The sequence below is a fragment of the Mobula hypostoma genome, chromosome 27 (genome assembly GCF_963921235.1).
Source record: "Mobula hypostoma chromosome 27, sMobHyp1.1, whole genome shotgun sequence".
In the NCBI taxonomy this organism is placed as follows: Eukaryota; Metazoa; Chordata; class Chondrichthyes; order Myliobatiformes; family Myliobatidae; genus Mobula; species Mobula hypostoma.
The window spans coordinates 10,021,953-10,031,216 of NC_086123.1; positions in this window are offsets into that span (position 1 = coordinate 10,021,953).

The following is a 9,264-nucleotide window of genomic DNA, read 5'->3' on the forward strand; positions in this document are numbered from 1 at the left end:
GGGAATGAAACTTGCAACCTTGATGTTACAGCACATGAAATACCACAGCTAATTGCAGCCTCTTCCAAACCGGCTGATCAGCAAGCCCACAGAGATGAGCCTATCAATTCTAGGACCCCTCGTAAGGCCAGCAAGACACTGGATGCATTTGGCAAAGTCGCGGAGAATTCGATTAGGCAGAAGTTACAAGATCAGTCTAGGGTTTAGGAACTGAATGATGAGAAGTAATAAAATCACTTGAGAAGCCATGCATTTAAAAATTATAGAGCTGACATTTTGATGAACATCAAGTATCATCAGCCACTTGATCATGAGATCTTCCTTCATAACAAATCTGCTTGTTAGGAGAGATAAAGTGGTGTTAAATAACGAGCACTGAAGCAGGATATTTGTAAGCATAAACAGTTCAGTAACTAATTCAGGTCCATGGAGATCAGATAATTGACTTCATGTATTTCAAAGATATTTATTAAACTAGCTGATTCTCCTGTCATTACCTGAAGGAAGTAAACTACTGAAAATGTTGTTTTATGAGATTAGATTAGATTAGTTTATGAGGACACTCAGTCCTCGTTTATTGTCATTTAGAAATGCATGCATTAAGAAATGATACAATGTTCCTCCAGTATCACATCACAGAAACACAGGACAGATCAAGACTAAAACTGACAAAAACCGCATAATTATAACATATAGTTACAACAGTGCAAAGCAATGCCATAATTTGATAAAGAGCAGACCATGGGCACGGTAAAAAAAAGTCTCAAAGTCCCGATAGCCCATCATCTCACGCAGACAGTAGAAGGGAGAAACTCTCCTTGCTATGAACCTCTAGGAGAGGAGAATACTTGTATTAAATCATATAACACGCTATATAATCCCAGTAGTGAGGTGGTAGCAGATCTCTTTCAGCCCATAAAGTCGAACAGGTGTAAATAGCATCATCAGTGCAATGCGAGGACTCATCTTCCCTATTCTCCTGCACTCACTGGTGAGCTGAAAGGTGAGAGAGAAACGAGGAAGGTAAAACATCTCTTTAAAAGTATTTTGAGACAATTTAATGCTGTTCTTTACTTAAGTGTGGTTTATATAACTACAGCTTGTTTTGTTTCCAGAAGAATGCTGCTAATTTCCAGATTTTTTTTCGTTTTCAATAGTTTCTAATTGCCACTGAAGTTTAGAGATATTCAGCGACTTTAAGGAAAATGTTACAGGTTGGATAGACTGCTAAATTGAGTTGAGACTTTGACAGCTGTCAATCATGTTCAGCACCAGAGACTTTTCGTGTGGCATTGGACTCACTGCTGCCACATAAGTTATATCACTGAAGCTGCAAGCTCCAGCCTTCTGTATCCAGACCACAGGCTGTGATCCGGTGTCGGCAAAATCTGGCCCTTTGAACAACTTGCAAGTTTGCTGTGTATTACACCAGCCATTACATTTTCCCTGGCTTTGTAACAGTTTACAATGGTATGGGATAGCCATCAGACAAACAGAAAATACCTTTATAATTTATTTAACACCAAGGCGAACTAAGGAAATGAGCCTCTTTTTAAAGTTTATTGGACATTTTTTTTAACACAGACAACTGGCTCATTTTTGTCGGATGGAGGCATGGACTACTTGCAGCAACTAGTTTTAGTTGTTTGTTTTAATGGCTTTTACGAGGTTTGCAAATAAAGATGGTTTTTACATAAATGTTTAAAACACTCATATTTATTTCTGTAAATAGAAAGAAATGGTATTTTGTTTGAGGTAGATACCTCAAACTTTACAGTGATTTGTATTCCATGGATTTTCTCTCTCCCCGCCATCACATCCCGCCCTCCCCCATCCTCAAGGATATTTAGTCATATGCTGGGAGGCTGTGCCATTCAAATAACCCACCAATGTCATCTGCCATCATCAATCTGCTATTAATCTAACAGTTTACAAAGTCAAAAAGATATGGCATTTCGCTTTTAAAATACTCTCAGCTTTTTATAATGCCATGTAGTTGGAAAAGGAGTTCTGTCATTGGGCTTGATGTTCACAAGATCCCAGTGCAACAGTGAAGTTTCAAAGTACACTTGTTATCAAAGTATGTGCTATATACAGTATGCAGTCCCTAAGATTCATCTTCCCACAGGCAGCCACAAGCAAACACCACAGTTGAAAGAAAAACCCCTCTAAACAAAGACTGTCAGACACCCAATGCGTGGAAAAAAAGAACAAATCGCGGAAACAACAGAAAGAAAGCAAATAATACACAGAACATTAGACATCTAACTGCAGAGTCCCCAAAAGAGAGCCCACGTCCACACGCCGCTGAGATGAGTGAGGCCAGTGTGGGAGATGATGGCCAGAGGCCACAACCACTGAGTCCAGTGCTATGTTGATGGCTGCAGGTCGCAGCCACAGAGCCAGTTGTATCAAAGCACCTTGAATAAATCTCACAGATAGTAAGAAAAGAATAAACAAAAACCCATGGAACGTGAACTGCAGAGTCCCCGAAATGAGCCATGGTCGCGAATCGAATCTTGAGAACTAGGAATCAAACCTTGCAGTCTGGGACCCAAGACTCCTGCATCTTCCACTGGCATCAGTGAGACGGGGACCAGTGAAGTGAGGGTGGAGAGCGCTGAACACCCGTTCATTTTCCACCCTCGTCCTCGTTGATTTTAATCTTGCTCGTTGATTTAATCAGCGCAGAGTAATAGAGTCGATCACGGGTTTGCATTCTGCCATTAAGGATTAATAGTCACCCCTCTCATTGAAAGTGTGATAGAGTATTGACATTCTAAAGGATGCAATGCCGATGAATATTTAAAATGTCAAATTAACACTAATGCTAAACTTTGTCTGTTGTAGTAAAATCCATTCTAGTATTTCCTGAAGAACTTGAACTTACAGCAAGTGAGAGCTTTCCTACTTCTGTTAGTTCGCTCTCTGGTCAGGATCTATCCAAACTATCATTTCCAGTGGGCTTATACATTATTATTGGGCCGTTACAAGAATATCATCTCCAGCCAGTAAGATGCATATCATATTTTCTATATTTGCATCGAAGCCTTTGTAAGGCATGCTGGATAACATCACCGCTGTGATTTCTATCTGGGTGCCTGGTATTCAATGCTAGACTATCAGTGAGGAGATGGGTGGTCCATCACTACATTACTGAGACCACCTAAATGGTAAATATTGTCCTAGAGGTTAGAGGTCGATGGCCAAAGTGGATGGTCTGCTAAACAGAAACTGATGAAACTATGTGATCTTAGCTGTGATTGCAAGTGGTTTTTATCCATATGAGTGCAGTTTCTCTTGATTTCCATTTGTAAGTACAAGACAAAGCCCACTGCACTTTACTGGCTCTTCTCCAGAACTAACCCAGTTGTACAACTGGAGGCACTGCATGCGAGCTCTAGGATGGGAATGGCTCCATGGAAGACTCACTCCTAGAACTTTCCTTCCAGAGACCTTTCCTCTCCCCATGGTTTATCCTTCATCAACAGTAGTAGAAATATTAGTACCATCGTGAGGCCTGGCAAAAACCAGGCATGTGAGTGTCCCGGAAGGATCGAAGTTTGGCGCTATTCTTGTGTTTTCTAGCTTTGACTCATTGTAGGCTGTTTATATCGACTCTCAGAATCAACTTATTTCTACACGGGGCCACAGTTATTCTTCTGGTGTTGGCATTTTTTTTGCACGCATGGTAAAACATTAAATGTTGTGCACTTACTGTAATAATATGGGTTGAATTTGTATGTCGTCCAGCACTTGATTCCGAAAGGTGCCAAACCTAGAATGTGATGACATATTCTTCAGCATTTCAATATAATCTTTGGTTTCCAGTACTAACTTCATTCTCCAAAGGTACTGGTCTAAAGCGATTTTGCAATTTCTCCATCACCTCATTGAAAGAAATATCTCTTGTCTGGGAAGGCTGCCAAAGTAGCAGATATACCCGAGTCTCCTTCTATTAGTAAGATCATGTTATTGTGCTCTTGCACAGTTTTGCTTTGAATGCATGCACTTTTCCCTTGACCTCAGTTTCAATGATATTATTTCCCTTTGTCCAACTGTTCTACATAAAAGCTAAAGGACTGGCATTCTTTATTATGATCACCAAAGGCACTCAAAAGACACCCAAAATATCTGAGTGCTACCCTTTAAACCCACCTCAGCAGTTATAAGGCTGATACTCAAGAATGCATATGCTCTGTCCTTTATTTATCATGTGTTTGAAGCCGAGCTCAAATCACTGGTTCAATTTTGTTTGTTGAGGTTACTGTAACTCTTCCTACCACTACATGTATACATTACATAATGACTTTGTTCCCTCAGGAACCATCAACTCTTTTCCATCCTGTTCCTTTTTGCCACCATCGTGCATATAGACTACGTCCTTGTAGGTTCCCAACTTGAAACATGGAAAGCCCTGAAAGGTGTGCTTTGTTTGCTTGCAATCTGGACAAACATGCATTGAAATGTGCTCAAACATGACTCAGTCCCGCTTGGTGGTGCAATAATATCAGCGCCAGACTCCAGAGCGAAGGTTCCCGAGCCCAAATCCAAGTCGGGTTGAGATTCAAGCTAGCAACTCGGCCTCGTAAAAACAAGAATAGCTTGCTACGGAAACACCGTCATGGTGGTGCCCCGATAACTCCACTGTCGAGTTAAGGGCTATTCTTCTTCTTCTTCAAACATGACACAGAGTGACTGCACTTATTTACATCTGGATGTCACGTAGACTTCACATTTCATGCCTCTGTATTTCATTTGCCAATCCAATGTGGAGATGAAGCAAATGAGAAAGGTTAGTTCTCCTTAACTAACAACTGTATACAGTGTATTGGCAAGGTTATGCTTTGTATACAATGGCTTAAGTATTAAAAGGACAAGAAGAGTTTGTCCCTTTGAATTTGTACTTTAAGTTCTTCGTAATTTAATAATTGTCTAAAATCCTTTCAAAATTAATTATGGAATTGTCTTTTCAGGTACAGCACTCTTCAATGAAAGATTTTCATCATTTCCTTTCTCCAATGTAGGGTTTAACATTTAATCAGCATGACACAGGGGGCCAAAATGTTTATTTCTGTGCTGTACGACTCAATCAATAGTTTGCCTGAAGAGCTAGAGTTCAGTTTCTAAGTTTGCAGTTGGTTCAAAGTTAAATTTGTTAAGGTGCATGAATGAGAGCTATATGACCATTGTAACTGAAGAAAAATGCAGTTGATGGAGTTCATTAAAGGTCAGTGTGAGGTCATCCACTTTGGATCGAAGGGAAATGAATTTAATGGTTCAGAACGAGCTTTGGGATTGAAGGGCTGACATGCCCAACCATTAAAAATAAATGTACAAGAAGATGATGACAAAAGCTTGTGAAATCTTGGCCGTGATCTCAAGGTAATGTGGATGCAAAGAGAGCAAATTATGCTTCCATTTTACAGGCCATAGTCAGACTCCATCTGAGTTCTGTGGCCATTGAACCTCTGGAGAGATGCATTAATTCACTCGAGTTATACCAAGGGTTAAATGGTTATGTCAACTTCCATAAACCTGACTTGTGGTTCTTTGTATTTCTATGACTGAGAGCTTATCTAATGAAGGTGCTTAAACTGCGACAGAAATTACAAATGGTTTGTACAGATGGAATATTTCCTCTGATAGCAGAGTCAAGGACAGTAGAATGTTACATTAAAGATAAAACTGGGCACTCAAGTTTTTAATCAGGAAGCACTTATTCACTTGAAGGATATTAGAGAGTTTAAGTATGTTGCCTAGGATGGGAGTATTTCATTTACATGGAGAGTGTGTGTAGACTGGGTTTATTTTCCTTCGAGTGGAGGAAGATGAAGAGGTACCTGAATGAGGTAGACAAAATTGAGGGTTTTGGATAGTGTAGAAAGCAAGGAACTTTTTCCAAATTGCAGACATATCTAAAACTAGAAGGCATGGTTTTAGGGCAAGGGATGAATAGTTAAGAGAATATTCAAGGGCAATCTTTTTCACTGAAGCACATGGCCTGCTGGGTTAGCAGAAGTAATGACTTTCATAACATTTACCTGGATGTGCCCTTGAATCACCAAGGCTTCAAAGGCTGTGGAGCAATTATTGAAAAATGAGGTTTGTGTAGCTGGACGCAATGGTCAACAAGGACATTGTGGGTAAAGGATCTTTTTCTTACTGTATAACTTTAATATTAGGGCTTGTCAGGGTCAATGATCTGATTGTTTTCTCAGTCCCAATGTTTTTCATCGGGGTCCCCAACCTTTTTTGCACCGCGGACCGGTTTAATATTGACAATATTCTTGCGGACCAGCCGACGGATGGCGGGGGCTGTTCAAGTAGGGTTGCCAACTTTCTCATTCCCAAATAAGGGACAAAAGTAGCAGTTGAATACAGGACACTTGTGTTTACCCTGAGAAAGACTACCACTACCATGAAGCCTTGCGCGGGCACCTGTGTGCGCATGCGTGACATGCACATACATGACGTGCGCATGCGTGTACGTGCCGATTTTTTTTTTCTACAAATTGGTTTTGACTTAATCTTCCCGATTCTGTTAAGTGAAACTACACTGTACATAAATTATTTCTACTTTTTATAGGCTGTGTATTTATCATATCATTCCTGCTTTTATTATATGTTAGTATCGATGAAGCCCATGAGCGCAAGTTAACCAAGTATGCAGAATTAAGATCAGAGTGCAGAGACAGAGGGTGGAAGTTCTCATGCTATCCATTCGAAGTAGGCTGCTGTGGGTTTATTGCATTCACTTTCCAGAAGTGGCTGCGTGACCTTGGTTTCACGAGAAGAGAGACTAAGTCAACCAGCAGGGCTGTAGCTGAGGCAGCAGAGAAAGGATCAGCATGGGTATGGACCAAGTATGTCCAGAGGGGCAGATAGTCGGACAGTGTATACATATCTTGCAAACCCTTCAGTCGTTGCATAGACACATGAAGAGCAGTCTATCTGTTGGATGGAAGTGACCAACAACTCTGATAGAGGCAGATGCCAAGTTTTTAAGCTCACCAGTGGGAGATGGTGCTTTAGCGCTGCTGGCCCACCACCTCGGGGGAGTCTTGATCATAAGCGGGCCGAAACTCCTGAAGACAGGTGGCAGATCAACTGATGATCCCACTGGTGATAGCACAGGACAGTTAACATCTTAGTCCACATGTATTTTGTAACTCTAGGTTTTATGTGTTATTTGGTATGATTTGGTAGGTTATTTTTTGGATCTGGGAACGCTCAAAAATTTTTCCCATATAGGTTAATTGTAATTGCTTCTTTGCTTTACGCCATTTCGGCACGAAAGGTTTCATAGGAACGCTCTACCTTAGCGGCGGAAATATGGGACAAGGGCAGTCCCGTATTGGACAAACCAATTTAGCCCAATATACGGGATGTCCTGGCTAATACGGGACAGTTGGAAACCCTATGTTCAAATTCAACAGTGCGTGACAGGGAATAAGGAAGTGTGCAGCTGACTCATATCGTTTCATATCGCCAAATCATATCGTTTCCTCGCGGCCCGGTAGCACATGCTTTGCGGCCCGGTGGTTGGGGACCACTGTTTTTCATCAGCGGATGAGTCCCCTCTTCAAATTTTTTGGAAATATGATTTTATCAGTGAGTCAGCATTGGGAGGGCTAAAGAGCAGGTTCAGTTTGGATCTTTTAAATACTTCAAACAGTGGGGAGACTTATTTAACAATTTGGCTGAAACTATTGCCTTTTTGTTCCAGTAAATGACCCACAGTCCAGCTCACTGGAAACAAAAAGTGTAGTCCTATGCTCCTCAGTCTCCAAAGCTGCCTATGTTGCCAGGGCTTGGGAGACTTACAGTCAATAACTCAACTCCCAAATTACTCTCAGTTACCATTTAAGGCTCTTTAACAGTAAACTGAAAAGCTAATTGACCCTTTATTGCACCCCTAATTGTAAATCATACCATTCTCCCAATGGATTTGGAATGCATTTCTTTTCCCTAGCCAAGATAAACTGAGAAGCAACAACAATTACTATTATATTTATATATTGCTTTTAATGAATTAAAAAGTACCCTAGGAACTTCTTAGTAGCATTATGAAAGAAAGGTAATCCCAACCTACTTCAACTGGAATTGGGTCAGGTGACTGAAAGCTTGATTACTGAAAGCATCTTAAGAGGACATAACGATGGAGACAAAGGCAAGTTTCGGGAGAAAACTTCAGGGTTTTAAGCAAAAGGCAACTGAAGGCATATGGCCATTGATGAGGTGTGTAAAAATGAGGATATGCAAGAGGATAGATAAGGAGTGCAGATATTTTGGTATGTTGGAGTATTGGAGGAGGTTAAGGATTTGGGGAAGGGTTTAGCCTTAGCAAGATTTGAAAATGTTAAAATCCCTGTTTGGAATTTTGCTCTTTATTCTTCTTTGTTCCTCTTTCCCAAGGCTACTGAGACTTTGAAATATTCCCTGTACACTAGTCCCATGTGCAAATTGCTGTTTGCTAGTTCAAGCACAAAGCTTCATGATATCTCACCTGCACAGGAACTCTTCATCACTGAGCCTGAGAGAAGTGTGTTGTCTGGCTGTTCACTCACACATAGGAAAGAAAGTGAACTGGATTTTGAAGCCCGCATGTGTGATTGGTTCACCTCTCATCAAGGTGACCCACTCAACTCCAACACTGAAGCTCAGACCTTCTGATGTACTCACGAGAATACCAGATGAGCACATCAGGAGCCAATAAGGGCAAATATTATAGGTTACCCAATACAGGAGAACCTTTCTTTATAAGCAGGTCTCCAGCTGAATTTGTGGCACAACTCACATTTATTTATAATAAAGCAAAGTGAATGAAGAGACAAGAAGTTTTCAAAAGACTGCATACTAAGAAGAAAAGTGTTGACAAACAAGGGAGAGCAGAGCTGTAAGTGCAGAGCATATCGAAGTGACAGAACCTAATACTTGGATAACAACTTAAGCACCAGGAATGGTTAGGGCTTGCTGTTCCGCAAAGTTTACTTGACTCTGTGCTGAGCTGAGGGTCTGTGGTTTAGTGTCTGTGGGTGCATTTTCTTTTATGGACTTCAGTCCTGAGTGCCATTTGCTTGCTTTTATTGCTTGCACGATTTGCTTTTCTTTCTCTCCGTACATTGGGGGTTTATTTTTTTAATTGGGTTATTTCGGGTTTCTTTGCTTTGTAGCTGCCTTTAAGGAGACAAATTTCAAGGTTGTATAATATATACATTGATAATAACTGTACTTTGAACTTTGAAAGCAACATGTGAAGCA